The 15,058-nt window shown below is 44.1% G+C and overlaps 1 long non-coding RNA gene across 1 annotated transcript; it reads right to left on the reverse strand.

The window, feature by feature from the left end:
• Positions 1-654: 654 nt before the first annotated feature.
• Positions 655-9,275, reverse strand: LOC116967673. The gene is made up of 6 exons (XR_004410306.1): positions 9,118-9,275; positions 7,088-7,112; positions 6,037-6,090; positions 4,359-4,443; positions 3,211-3,307; positions 655-1,622 (listed from the first exon to the last, which is right to left on the reverse strand). It is a non-coding gene; the product is annotated as an uncharacterized LOC116967673 (long non-coding RNA).
• Positions 9,276-15,058: the final 5,783 nt, after the last annotated feature.

Consider the following 15,058-nt stretch of genomic DNA (forward strand, 5'->3'; position numbering starts at 1 on the left):
TGTTAATGTGCAGAGATCGCTGGTCGGTCCAGACTCGGTGGGCACGCTGTTTCTCTAAACTAAACTGGATTGCAAAACAAAATATATTCCGATAACCATAGAGAGCAAAAAAAGTTCTTAAAATTAAGAGGCTTTAAGCAGTTTGTCAATTTTATTGCAGTACCAAATACAATTCAAAAAATTGGTAGAAATACAAGAGGTTAGGCAAGATAAACATTTTAAAATAATTACTGTTAAGTCAGCAATCTGAAATATTCATTTTCTTTCTGGTGTCAGACCTACAACATAGTTTTATTTTCAGGTTCTCCCCATATTGGCGTTGGCAAATAAAGGAAGTGTACATTCTGCAAGTCTCATTATTAACCAGAGGAAGCAAGATTGCTGCGTTACCACTTTTACAATCTTCAGCAAAAGTAAACATTTCCTCCATTGTTACAGTTGGTCAGCACCACGCTTCCTCATTTTAAGCAACAGATGTAATCATCCAAAAGCCAGATGGATCACGATAATTCCATTTAATTTTATCTGCCAATATTAGGTGGGTAAATTTGGAATGAAATGAGCATTTTGCTGGTCAACTTTTATTTTTCATCTTTTTAACATCATGCACAATTCATCGAATTTAATGGAGGTTTTTTATGGCAAATCTTTTTTTGCAAAAATGCTGAAGTACAATGCACAGTCTCAAACGGAAATGATTGCAGGCATGATGATTGCAAGGATCAGTGCAATTTTTTATTTAAGGCGAACAGTTTGTTTAAGGTGAACAAAACTGGGTGCAAATTTTAATTAGAGCCGTTACATTTGTATATCCTTGAATAGGGGAGTTGGAAGCCCTCATTGCAGGTCAGTAAAATTGGCACCACAAGACTGTAGAAAGGAATATGGTGTAGGAAGGAACTGCCAGTGCTTGTTTAAACCGAAGATAGTTGTGTCAACGAGACAGGCAGCATCACTGGAGAGAAGGAATGGGTGATGTTTTGGGTCGAGACCCTTCTGACTGATGTCAGGAGAGGGAGGTAGATAAAGAAGAGTAAGGTGTGAAAACAGGACAAGGGGAATGGACATCAAAGAAAATAGAATAGATCATTGTTAGCTGGGAGAAGGCGTAGTCGGAGAGCAGGAGGAATTACAGGCGCAGCAGCAAGAGAGGATGTTGCAGAACTCGCGTCGGAGAGAGGAGGAGAACTTCTTCAAAGTAGACATACCATGAGATTTCACAGTGGAGCAGACAAAATGTAGGAAGGAACTGCAGATGTTGGTTTAAACCGAAGATAGACACAAAATGCTAGAGTAGCTCAGCGGGACAGGCAGCATCTCTGGGGAGATGGAATGGGTGAATATGGTGCCCTTTAATTGCATAGAGTTTGTATTTTTGTAGTACAGCATTGCGGGGGGGGAGTACTTGGATGCTGGGGGGGGTGTGGTCGAGGAGGGGAAAGAGTCAAGAGAGAAAAAACATTAGGTACTGGCTGAAAATGAGCTCAAGTCAAACCCCATAAAACCTGGCCACTGGAGCATTCCACATGGACATCAGGGAACAGCTGTGCCTTTTGAAGACATTTTGGCCATCTCCATCATTAAGTGTTCAGCCACAATGAACCAGGTAAATGTATGTTTAACTGGAATATAAAATAAAGGTTAGCGCTTCAACAATTGCTCCAAGAACAAATAAGGACCTTTAAAACCGACTTTGTCAGCATCATAGTCAGGCGCCCACAGCAATGCTAAAATTTTATTTTAAAAAGAGGCATGCATGCTATCTTTTCACACACTGTAAGATTAAAATTGAATGGTTGTAAAATAGATGGGTTGTCTGGCACTCACTGTGTTGGGTTCTAATTGCAAAAATGACATGTTATTCTGCCCGATGTATCACCAGATTTGGGTGTTTTGTATTGCAAATCTCATGATCATGCCCATTTATATATACCATATGATTAGCTTCTTATAATAATAATATTTTTATTGTGATTGCACATCAGTGCAACGAGATTTGGTTTGCAGCTTCCATCCGATGTCATAACAAATAATTAATAAAATTTAGATTTAGATACCCCGAGAACATAGATGTATGAATGTGAATGTATACTTGACTGCCACATTGCATTTTCACTGAATTCATAGAATCAATGAGTGATACAGTATGGAAACAGGCCCTTCAGCCCAACTTGCCCACATCAGCTAACATGTCCCAGCTAAACTAGTCCCACCTGCCTGCGTTTGGTCCATATCCCTCCAAACTTGTTCTATCCATGTACCCGTCTAACTGTTTCTGAAATGTTGGGGTAGTCCCAACCTCATCTACCTCCTGTGGCAGCTTGTTCCATACACCCACCATCCTTTGTGTGAAAATGTTACCCCTCAGATTCCTATTAAATCCCATCACCTTAAACCTATGTCCTCTGGTCCTCGATTCCCTTACTCTGGGCAGGTGTTGGGTTCATAAGGTACTTTTTTAAATGCATATACCCACAATAGTTTGAAAGTAACAGGTGGGGCGGTGGTGTGAAGACCTGTAGGCGAGAAGGGACCAGGACCAAGCAGAGCTGGCCACAAATGACCTCATTGCTTGGAAGGTCCATTGTTGGGAAGGGATGATCTCAAGAAAGAAACAATCTGGAGAACTGTGGAACTGGTAAATCACCCTACCTCAACCAGAGAGCAGTGTTGAACTACTATCTACCTCTTTGGTGACCCTCTGACTATCCTTGCTTGGACTTTGCGGGCTTTACCTTGCACTAAATGTTATTCCCTTATATATCTATCTATATACTGTAAATGGCTCGATTGTAATCATGTGTTGTCTTTCTGCTGACTGGATAGCACGCAACAAAGCTTTTCACTGTACCTCGGTACACGTGACAATAAACTGGGGTTGAGGGAGGATACAAGAGGGGAGGGCAGTGTCAGTTAAAGTTACTTAAAATTAGAGAATTTGATGTTGTTTTTGAATTTGGGTTGTTAGCTGCACAAGTGAAATATGAGGTGCGGTTCCTCCAATTTGCACGTGGCCTCACTCTGGCAATGGAGGCATCCCAGGACAGAAACGTCAGTGTGGGAATGGGAAAAGGAGTTGAAATGGTTAGCAACCAGGAGATCCTTTAGGCCTAGACAGACAGAGCAAAGTATTCAGCGAAACGGTCGCCAAATCTACATTTAACACTTGATTCTTTAATGGTTCATTGACTTACAAAATCAACATCTCACCTGAGAATTACATCTTCTGCATTCACTGATTAAGGGCTGCTTTGATTCCTGTCACTATCGTCTTAAATACCTCGTCATTAATACTTTTTTTTTCACGCTGTTTGAAAACACATGAATGCATTGATCCTTAGTTTTCCAGCAGTCATAGACTTAATAGGCAAACATCTCAAGATAAAATACAACTGCAATACAATATAGCATTCAGTTTTAAATATAGCTTTCATTTTCACTTCAGTTTTAAAGGTGCATTTGGATTATATGCATTGGTAGTCTGAAGATGGTTCTCAACCCGAAACGTCACCCATTCCTTCTCTCCAGAGATGCTGCCTGTCCCACTGAGTTACTCCAGCGTTTTATGTCTATCTACAGTTTGAACCAGAGTCTACAGTTCCTTCCTCCAACATTTCCTCTGTTGACCCGTTGTGGCAGTGGGCAAATTGTAACGGGCCCAGGTCAAAATCCTATGACTACAAATGGTATCACAATTGCAGATTCTTTATTTGAACTTGATTTCTAGGGCACCTATTGGCAGTATTAGTTTAGAAATACAGCGCGGAAACAGGCACCTCGGCCCACAGAGTCTGTGCCAACCACAATCCCTGCACCTTATTATCTACACACACTGGGGACAATTTACAATTTTTACCAAGCCAATTAACCTTCAAACCTGGACGTCTTTGGCGTGTGGGAGGAAACCGGAGATCCACGCAGGTCACGGGGAGAACGAACAAGCCGAACAGACAGCATCCGTGGTCAGGTTTGAACCAGTGTATCTAACGCTGTAATGCCCCTGTCCCACTTGGGGAGACCTCTGGAGACTTTGTGCCCTTCCCAAGGTTTCCGTGCGGTTCCCGGAGGTTGCAGGTGGTTGCCCGAGGTTACAGGTAGGGAGACTGACAATAACCTCTGGGAACCGCACGGAAACCTTGGGTGGGGCGCAAAGTCTCCAGAGGTTTCCTATATCCTTATCACGTGTTGGATCAAGCCAGCAGGGCAACCATGCACACTGCTGAAGCATTGCCACATATCATGCAGTGCCCATCTGTGTATACCAGATACATGAAGAACAAATTGCAACACCCAAACTCACAACAATTAAAGGAAAGTTTGAAATGACGGCAAGGTGACAGGCAACACACAATCGTCACTAACCAGTTTAGAAAACAGAACGGTGTCTGAATCCTTTACTACAACCTCAAAGCAGCCAGTATTTCCACCAACTGATTTCCCAACCTGAAAAATAAAGTTTGAAATCAATGCATAGCCGAAGAACAAAGAGAACTAGACAGCCGGCACAGATTGCGACTGATCTATACCTCCGTTATATTTACAATCTAAATTTACCATATTTACGGGGATGTTGCCAGGACTAGATGGTCTGAGCTGTAGGGAGAGGTTGAGTAGGCTGGGACTCTATTCCTTGGAACGCAAGAGGATGAAGGGTGATCTTATAGAGGTGTATAAAATCATGAGAGGAATAGATCGGGTAGATTCACAGAGTCTCTTGCCCAGAGTAGGGGAATAGAGGACCAGAGGACATTGGTTCAAGGTGAAGGGGGAAAGATTTAATAGGAATCTGAGGAGTAACTTTTTCAGACAAAGGATGGTGGGTGTATGGAACAAGCTGCCAGAGGAGGTAGTTGAGGCAGGGACTATCCCAACGTTTAAGAAACAGTTATACAGTTGCATGGATAGGACAGATTTGGAGGGATATGGACCAAACACAGGTAGGTGGTATGCGTGTAGCTGGGGCATGTTGGCCGGTGTGGGCAAGTTGGGCCTGCTTCCACGCTGTATCATTCTATAACTCTGAATACCTGTGTATATTGTATTAAATGTATTTAATTAGGGAAAAATGGCGACTTAGTCCATTATATTTGTGCTGATCAAAATAAAGATTACTTAACCCAATATTCCAGTTGTCAAGGTTCTTGGTTTCTTGGTCCTCCAAAATATTCCAAATGGAATTTAAACTGGAGGTCACTACACAAATACATTCCATTTATTTTTAATATATTCATTTTAATACATTTAGGTTTTCAACCTCAACTGTCTTTTTAAATGGTCAATTCTAAACCACTAAAAGTCAACATCATAATTTAAATTCTTCAATCAATTGCTTTAAATATAAGCCTCCAGATTTTTTGACCCCTCACAGCAAAACAATTCTACCCAAAGTAAATTGGAATTATTTGGATCAATTAGTTTTATTCAGCTCAGGTCTCCTTGTCTCTTCTTCTGCTCAGATATTCCACTTTATCTACCTTGCATCACAGTGAATAATGTGTTCATACAGTAAGGAGCAGAATTAGGCCGATCTATCTTTCTCTCCTAAGACCATTCCCCTGCCTTCTCCCCATAATCTCTGACACCCGTACTAATCAAGAATCTATCCCGGCCTTAAAAAAAAATATCCATTGACTTGGCCTCCAAAGCCTTCTGTGCCAATAAATTCCACAGATTCACCATCCCAATCTATTGAACTTCAAAGCGGTATGGTATTTAATTGAATAGAATACTTTATTGTGAGAAGTCATAGTAAAATTCTATGCTTGCAGACCCAAGGTATGTAAATAGTCACCACGTAAAGGGAAGTTATAAAGGTTCTTTGTTCTCCCCCGCCTTAGCTACCCCCCCCCCCCCCCCCCTTCTTCTTCATGGTGGTTCCTGCAATAAATTGGATAGTAGGGAGCCTATTGAGTGGTTATATCACAACCCAGTATGGAGCCCTCAGAAGTGAAAGAGATTACAGACAGTGGTGAATACTGACTGTCGAATACGAGACAAAGCCAGCTGATCGTGAACATGCTGGTAGCATCCACTTACGATATGAAGTTCATCAGGAAACTCCTTTAGGAGTTTTTCCTCGAGATCGTGGAACTAAAGAAAATAGAAACAAAATTAGTTATTTTCCACTCACCTCGTTAAATCTCAAATGTAATACAAAATCACATTTGCTTGAAAAGATTTGCCAAATAATACGAAAACAATAAGGCTATATTTAGGTACTATACTATGAACTGCCACATGGAAAACCACTCACCAGTCTCCACTCTTGGATGTCAGGATTCCATGTTCATGTCATTTGGTTTGGGCTCCGTACCCCGTTTATAATGTTACATATTCCAGTGGCAGCTGCAAGCGTGCGCTACTAAACCTGCTTTGCCGGATTGAATCATGCAAGTCTAGGCCAGCAATGAAGCAGAGTAAACTCAGATATGCTGCACATTGCACAAGTCTTTCTTGCACTCCCAAATGGTCCCACAAGTTCTTAACGGCAATACTTTGGAAGAATAACAAGAGGTCTTTGTGGTGTCTTAGAACCAATATTTATCCCCCAACAATTTATGTGTGCTCCTAGTGAAACCATTGTGGTGGGAGATTTAACGAATGCAATCAACCTGGCGTGCACAATCAAGTAGAACAAGTTGTCCTACAACTTTAAGCTGTGCACGCCATACGCAAGAAGAAGTGAACCCAACTGATTGCCACAGTTCTTGCATAACTACGATGTTTACACTACCAAAAACAGCTTAAAAAGGGAAGAGTTTAGAGAGATACAACAAGGAATCAGGCCCTTCGGCCCGTCGACCAACCACTTCCTAGTTCTAAGTTGTCCCATTTTCTCACCCATTCCCCACATACTAGGGGCAATTCACCTACAATCTGCACTTCGGGGGAGAGGGGGGGTGGGAGGAGGCCAGAGCACCCAGAGTAAACCCACGCAGTCACAGCAAGAGCAAGCAAACTCCACACAGACAGCGCCAGAGATCAACCCGATTTAACCCGAATTTCTGCGTGCTGATTGACTGCAAAATGATCTGGGATATTCAGACCCAATGATAATGTCAATATTAACGCAAGCATTTGTGCTTACCTTCCTGGCATACCCTCAGGAATTACTAGAGAAAAGGAGAAAGGATTAGTATCTTCCATTAAATTGGAAACGTTTACTTCAGTACAGAAAGCATCTAGATTTACTTCCAAAACAATTCTATGCAAGTACTGTTTGCTCACCAGTGGTGGACTGACATATATAATGCCCCTGTCCCACTTAGGAAAACTGAACGGAAACCTCTGGAGACTTTGCGCCCCACCCAAGGTTTCCGTGCGGTTCCCGGAGGTTGCAGGTAGTGGAAGCAGGTAGGGAGGCTGACAAAAACCTCCGGGAAAGGGATTCTCCAACCCCAATTCCCCATGCGAAATCAAAAACAACCCGCACTCAACATTTTACATTTTGTACAAGTATGCTGAGATTTTAAACCCCACGGTGCACATGCAATCACAACAGTATTTAATTCAAAGGCGCTAAATATCCTAATACAATTGAGTTATTGCGATATAGAGGCCCTGTGTTTAAGAAGGAACTGCAAATGCTGGAAAAATCGAAGGTAGATAAAAATGCTGGAGAAACTCAGCGGGTGAGGCTATTCCTTCACTCCATAGATGCTGCCTCACCCGCTGAGTTTCTCCAGCATTTTTATCTATATAAAGGCCCTTGTCTTTTTCATCTTCAATAGAAAAAGGTCCAGATTTACAATTGTGTTCTGATCATTCAAAACTTTTGTTGATGCCATGCTAGATGTTCACACTGTCAGACACAAGGAGCTGTAAGTGATAGGGGTTTTGATAGGCAGATTTTGTTTCTCCCCCAAAATAGACACAAAATTGCTGGAGTAACTCAGCGGGACAGGCAGCATCTCTGGGTAGAAGGAATGGGTGACGTTTCAGGCCGAGACACTTCTTCAGACTCGGGTCTCGACCCGAAACGTCACCAGAGATACTGCCTGTTCCGCTGAGTTACTCCAGCATTTTGGGTCCTATCTTTGGTGTAAACTCGCATCTACAGTTCCTTCCTACACATTTGTACTATCGCTACCCCGCTTCTCCTCTAGCTTTCTCTCCCCTCTACCACCTCCTCTTCTCCCAAATCGGTCTGAAGGATCCGACCCAAACGTCTCTTATCCATGTTCCCCGGAGATGCTGCATGACCCACTGAGTTACTCCAGCACATTGCCTTTCTCGTATACCAGCATCTGCAGTTCCTTGTGAATACATTCTGTGTTGCTTGCGATTCTCCCACTTCAACCCGGTGTCGTTCAACATCAGGCTCGATGGACCGATGTACTTCTATGACTTATCAGGAAATTTGGCCAAAATATTAATGTAGTTACAGCACGTTAAAGAAAAACATGGATATGTTCACACACAACACACACACACACACACACACACACACACACACACACACACACACACACACACACACACACACACACACACACACCAAGAACAAAGTGCTGGAGGAACTCGGCAGGCCAGGCAACATCTGGAGGATAGACACAAAAAGCTGGAGTAAATCAGCGGGTCATCTGTGGAGGGAATGGGCAGACGACGTTTCAGGTCAGGAACTGCCAAGTTCCTCCAGCACTTTTATGTTTTGCCGAAGAGTCTGACATCTGCAATTCCTTGTGTCTATCTGAATAAATACTGGAATTAATTGTCCCGCAATCAGCGTTTCTCAAGTGTCTTAATTTGGTCAAGCACACAAAACAAAAAGTACTAAAAATAAGCGACGGCCGCTGATCAATTTGGGACGCCGATGTTACACCAAGAAACAACGGCGTTTAAAATCTCAAGCTACGCACAGACACGGAGCAAGGAAAAAAGAGGAGAAACGCGATGAAGACAAATGTAGGAAGGAACTACAGATGCTGGTTTGCACCGAAGATAGACACAAAAAGCTGGAGTCGTTCAGACGAAGGGTCCCGACCCCAAACGTCACCCATTTCTTCTCTCCAGAGATGCTACTGCCTGTCCCCGGTGAAGAATTGTGTCGAACTACCCGAATGCATTCTAAATGGGTGGTTAGCAATGAGCAACGGCATAATTCCACCCCAGTCTTACCAATAGGTTATTTCGATGTTGAGAACCATGTCTGCGACAGAGAAGCGTAACACCCGCCCTCTGCAAACTCTTGGCTGGCCTGGAATACTTTCTGCTGTTGAGATCAGCAAGAAACTAACCCAGCAACCGAGAGTTCCAGCCTTATAACAGGGCGGCGAGCAGACTGCTGGGGGAGGAGGGACATTCGGGCGTTCCCACCGCCTTGAAAATAAAAATTCCACATCCAGACCAGGTCAAACCCCCCCGCAATTAACCAGTGAGGTTCTCAATAAAACCAACCGCAACCTTGGTCGTCTTTTCTATCAGACTGATTTTCTATCGTATACCATTGATCCAATTCACCCCCGTTAGTAAATGACACTGCCCTGGTTAAGAAATACAAAAGTAATGTGAGATCCGGCGGATTTCGCTTGTCAAATGATCTCGTGTCATCCATTGGACTGAATCCAGCAAGTAAAAACTAATGAGAGACCGGCACATAACACATCAAAGATAGACACCACATGCTGGAGTAACTCAGCGAGTCGGGCAGCATCTCTGGGGGGAAACGTCACCCATTCCTTCTCTCCTGAGGTGTTGGCTGACCAGCTGAGTTACTGCAGCATTTTGTGTCTATCCTCGGTTTAAACCAGCATCTGCAGTTCCTTCCTACTCATAACACATCGACCCGTCCTGGTCCTGGTGCTTTCAAAGGTCTCAGCTATTGCCAGGACGTCAGACGGCATGAATCCCCACAACATCATCCACACCTTGACAAGTACCAATCAAATATCCTAAGGGATCTTTTGGTACCAATAACTGTGGCACCACTGCTTCGTTAACCCTTCTACCTGGTCCTAAAATACCCTTGCAACAGGATCCTTGCCGCAAAGGCAGCAGAGTGGCTCAGCTGGGAGAACTGTTACCTCACAGTGCCAGAGACCCGGGTTCAATCCTGACCTTGGGTGCTGTATGTGCAGAGTTTGCACGATCTCCCTGTGACGGGTCTCCTCATTTGAGGAAGGATATTCTTGCTATTGAGGGAGTGCAGCGTAGGTTCACCAGGTCAATTCCTTGGATGGCAGGACTGATATATGATAGAAACATAGAAAATAGGTGCAGGAGTAGAGGCCATTCGGCCCTTCGAGCCTGCACCGCCATTCAATATGATCATGGCTGATCATCCAACTCAGTATCCTGTACTGAGGAAAGAATGGGTCGACTGGGCTTGTATTCGCTGGAATTGAGAAGGATGAGAGGGAATTTTTTGGAAACATATACAATTCTTAAAGGTTTGGACACGCTAGAGGCAGGAAACACGTTACCAATGTTGGGGGAGTCCAGAACCAGAGGTCACAGTTTAAGAACAAGGGGTCGGCCATTTAGGATTGAAATGAGGAAAAACTTTTTCACCAGAGAGTTGTGAATCTGTGGAATTCTCTGTCACAGAAATCAGTGGAGGCCAATTCACTGGATGTTTTCAAGAGAAAGTTAGATTTAGCTCTTAGGGCAAACGGAATCAAGGGATATGGGGAGAAAGCAGGAGCAGGGTACTGATTTTGGATGATCAGCCATGATCATATTAAATGGCGGTGCAGGCTCGAAGGGCCGAATGGCCTACTCCTGCACCTATTTCCTATGTTTCTATGACTACGTGGGTTTCTCCTGGGTAACCCGGTTTCCTTGCACATCCCACAGATGTTAATAGCTGATTGACCTCTGTAATATTGCCCCTAATGTGTAGGGGATGGATGAGAAAGTGGGAGAAAGTAGATCTAGTGCGAACAGGTCGCTGTGGACTCTGTGGGCCGAAGGGCCTGTTTCCATGTTGTATCTCTAAACTAAACTAAAATCAATGTTTAATTGACTGTAGTTGAGAAATTCAACATCAGTTGAATAATTGAAAGACGGCACCTGGGACAGGCTGGGTTAGCACCCCAGTCTGTGTCTTTCATGAGAAAGTCACCCAATAAACCTACGGAAAGACCTAATGAACCACCGTGGCCTAAAAATCCATCAGGCGAGAATGAAATGCTCGGAGAAGGAGAAAGAAATGCAGCGCACACACAGGCCTTGAACCTGGTGAGACGCAGGAGGAGCCTGGCCAGGACTCGCCCCACAGAGCCCAGTCCCTCCACGCACTAGAGCAGTGATTCCCAACCAGGGCCATATCCATGGCAAATTTCAGGGGGGCCACAGAAAGATTTTGGGATTTAGGGGGCCACATGTTCAATGAAGGGGGCCACAGAGCTACCACCCTGTTGCCTCCTAAATTTCAGTTCTAATAAATTTCAATCTATGTAGTTGAAATATTTTTGATGTTTGTGGAATAGAATAAAAGAGAATATATGTGCAATTGATATTTTAATGGAATGTATTTTAATATTGAAGTACTTTTTTTCCCGCTAATAATGTCAGGGGGGGCCACAGAAAAATTAAAGGATCCCAAGGTGTCCATGAGCTAAAAAAGGTTGGGAACCACTGCACTAGAGTCTCCCAACCCCTGCAGAGTGGTTACTAAGATGGCTGTTCCGTGGGCGGTTGCTGCTGGGCCCTGATCAACCCCGGCTGGGTGGCCTGGGCGAGGGTGTCTGATGTTGTGAGACCCGAAACACCCGATGACCCCCAGGTCACATCACCGAGGATGTGTCCCAGCGCATCTAGAAGATGTATCTTTTGCACGATGGAAAATTGAACTTGAGAGTGGAAAATAAACTTGAAATAGAGTCAAAGTCAAAGTCAACTTTATTCGTCACATGCACCCGAAGGTGCAGTGATATGAATTCGCCAGCAGCGATACACTTAAAAAGAACACACAATACACAATGAAATTTAACACACACATCCACCACAGCTTTCTTCACTGTTGGTGGATGGCAACAAAGTTCAGCCAATCCTCCTCCCTTGTTCACTTGGGGAGAGTCAGTGCCGATGCAGAGAGCAGTCATGAACAAGTGTACGCCCTTCAGCCCCACATCTCACCAAGATCTCTGTGCTTCTCCCGTTCTGCCCCCGACAAGCAACTCTGTTTTCCTCAGCCCACCACTGCGACCCTGAACTTGGGCGTCTCCTTCATAAAAATCTCTTGTTTACTCGTAATCTCGTAACTGTCACTGTATGTCATGTTGTTACTTGCGGGCGGAGCACCAAGGCAAATTCCTTGTATGTGAATACTTGGCCAATAAACTTACATGCTTACTTGTTTCTTTCCTCCCTCCTTTTTGACAACTTTCCAGATATTTGCTCATGGTACAACACCTTGTCCAAATGTTTCATAACCCTCTTTGTGAAAATATATTTACTTATCTTCAGAGCAATACATAAATACAAAACTATCTTAAACATTCTAATTAAGTACTGTGCCTCCACCCTGACTGGAGGGGGCACATTCCTGATCACAAACAACAATGTGAAGTAAAACTTGTCCAGTCATCCTTCTCTGGATTTTTGCCAATTCCGTTCACTTCTCCCCATCTGCTTTCTCTCCCTCTTGCAGGTGGATGTCACGTCTGCCCATTTATTCTGTTGAGAACCCCTGTCCCTCAATTTTCAGCGAGAGTCTCTGGCCCTGGGAATTAACTCATCAGGCGAGTTTGAGCGTTTGAGGAAGGACATCCTTGTGATTGAGGCAGTGCTGCGTAGGTTCACGAGATTGATCCCTGGGATGGCGGGACTGTCATATGAGGAAAGATTGAAAAGACTAGGCTTGTATTCACTGGAGTTTTAGAAGGATGAGGGGGTATCTTATAGAAACATTTTAAATTATAAAAGGACTGGGCAAGCTAGATGCAGGAAAAATATTCTCAATGTTGGGCGAGTCCAGAACCAGGGGCCACAGTGTTAGAATAAAGGGGAGGTCATTTAAGACTGAGGTGAGAAAAAACTTTTTCACCCAGAGAGTTGTGAATTTATGGAATTCCCTGCCACAGAGGGCAGTGGAGGCCAAGTCACTGGATGGATTTAAGAGAGAGTTAGATAGAGCTCTAGGGGCTGGTGGAATCAAGGGATATGGGGAGAAGTCAGGCATGGGTTATTGATTGGGAACGATCAGCCGTGATCACAGTGAATGGTGGTGCTGGTTCAAAGGGCCGAATGGCCTCCTCCTGCACCTGTTTTCTATGTTTCTATGAAGTTTCTTATTTGCTTATTTGTTTTTTTTCTTTTGTCCTATTGATTTGGGGTCCAATCTAGAACTGGTGGACAACTAGCCCTGCAATGTGAACATTTGCTTCCTCGTAGGCTTGGCTCTTGCCTGTTGCACCTGCCTGCTATACCCCAAAATCGTAGACTGAAATAAAAATGTAGAGTATAAGAAACAATCAGCGGGTCAGGCAGCATAAACATGGTTGACACGAGAAACCCAACATAACCGATCTCCCGGTGGCCCAAAACTTCAGCTCCCCCTCCCATTGAAATATATAAGGTTGTTAAGGGTTTGGACACGCTAGAGGCAGGAAACATGTTCCCGATGTTGGGGGAGTCCAGAACCAGGGGCCACAGTTTAAGAATAAACTATTGCTAAAAATAAAAAATTGTGGGATTGGGGGTAATATATTAGCATGGGTAGAGGATTGGCTAACAAATAGGAAGCAGAGAGTGGGGATAAATGGTTCATACTCGGGATGGCAACCGGTAACTAGCGGGGTTCCGCAAGGGTCGGTGCTGGGACCCCAGTTGTTCACAATTTATATAAATGATTTGGAGGAGGGAACCAAGTGTAATATATCAAAATTTGCGGACGATACGAAAATGGGAGGGAAAGTAGGGGATGAGGAGGATAGGAAGAGTCTGCAAAAGGATATAGATAAGCTAGGTGAGTGGGCAACAACTTGGCAGATGAAATTTAATACTAATAAATGTGAAGTCATTCACTTTGGGGAAAAAAATGATAGGGCAAGTTATTTTCTAAATGAGGAGGAGCTGCGTTGTAATGCAACGCAAAGGGATCTAGGGGTATTAGTACATGAATCACTAAAAGTCAGTATGCAGGTGCAGCAAGCAGTCAGGAAGGCCAATGGAGTTTTGGCCTTTATTGCTAGGGGGATTGAGTATAAAAACACGGAGGTCTTGCTGCAGCTGTACACGGTATTAGTGAGACCACATTTGGAATACTGTGTACAGTTCTGGGGTCCATACTTAAGAAAGGATGTACTAGCCCTGGAGGCAGTGCAGCGAAGGTTTACAAGATTAATTCCTGCAATGAGGGGATTGACATATGAGGAAAGGTTAAGTAAGCTGGGACTCTACTCTTTGGAGTTTAGAAGAATGAGAGGCGATCTCATTGAGACGTATAAGATCGTGAGGGGCCTTGATCGGGTGGATGCACCGAGGATGTTCCCAATGATCGGGGAGGCTAGAACTAGGGGACATAGTTGCAGAGTGAGGGGGGGCTCTTTTAAAACTGAGATGAGGAAGAACTTCTTCACCCAGAGGGTGGTTAGTTTGTGGAATTCACTGCCCCAGGGAGCAGTGGAAGCAGAAACGTTAAATATATTTAAGTCAAAAATAGATGGTTTTTTAGCTGCCAAGGGGATAAGGGGCTACGGGGAGAGGGCAGGGATATGGACCTAGGTGTGGTTAGTATAGTAAGACCTGAGTGATCTCCTGGACAAGTGTCGATCGCCTGGATTGGGGTCGGAGAGGAATTTCCCGGATTTTTTTCCCGAATTGGACCTGGGTTTTTATCCGGTTTTTTGCCTCCCCCAGGAGATCACGCGGTTCTTGGGGTGGAGAGGGGTGATAGCGGTATAAAGGGGAGGGTAGTGTCTTGTGTTCTGTGTCTTGTGTCTACTGTTTGTGGGTAAGTGTGTCTGTTTAGTGTTCAGCCATGAGTGAATGGCGGTGCGGGCTCGACGGACCTGGTGGTCTACTCTCGCACCTACTTTCTATGATTCTAATAAGGGGTAAGCCATTTAGAACGGAGACGAGGAAACACTTTTTCTCACAGAGAGTGGTGAGTCTG

This window comes from Amblyraja radiata, chromosome 41 (genome assembly GCF_010909765.2).
Source record: "Amblyraja radiata isolate CabotCenter1 chromosome 41, sAmbRad1.1.pri, whole genome shotgun sequence".
Lineage (NCBI taxonomy): Eukaryota > Metazoa > Chordata > Chondrichthyes > Rajiformes > Rajidae > Amblyraja > Amblyraja radiata.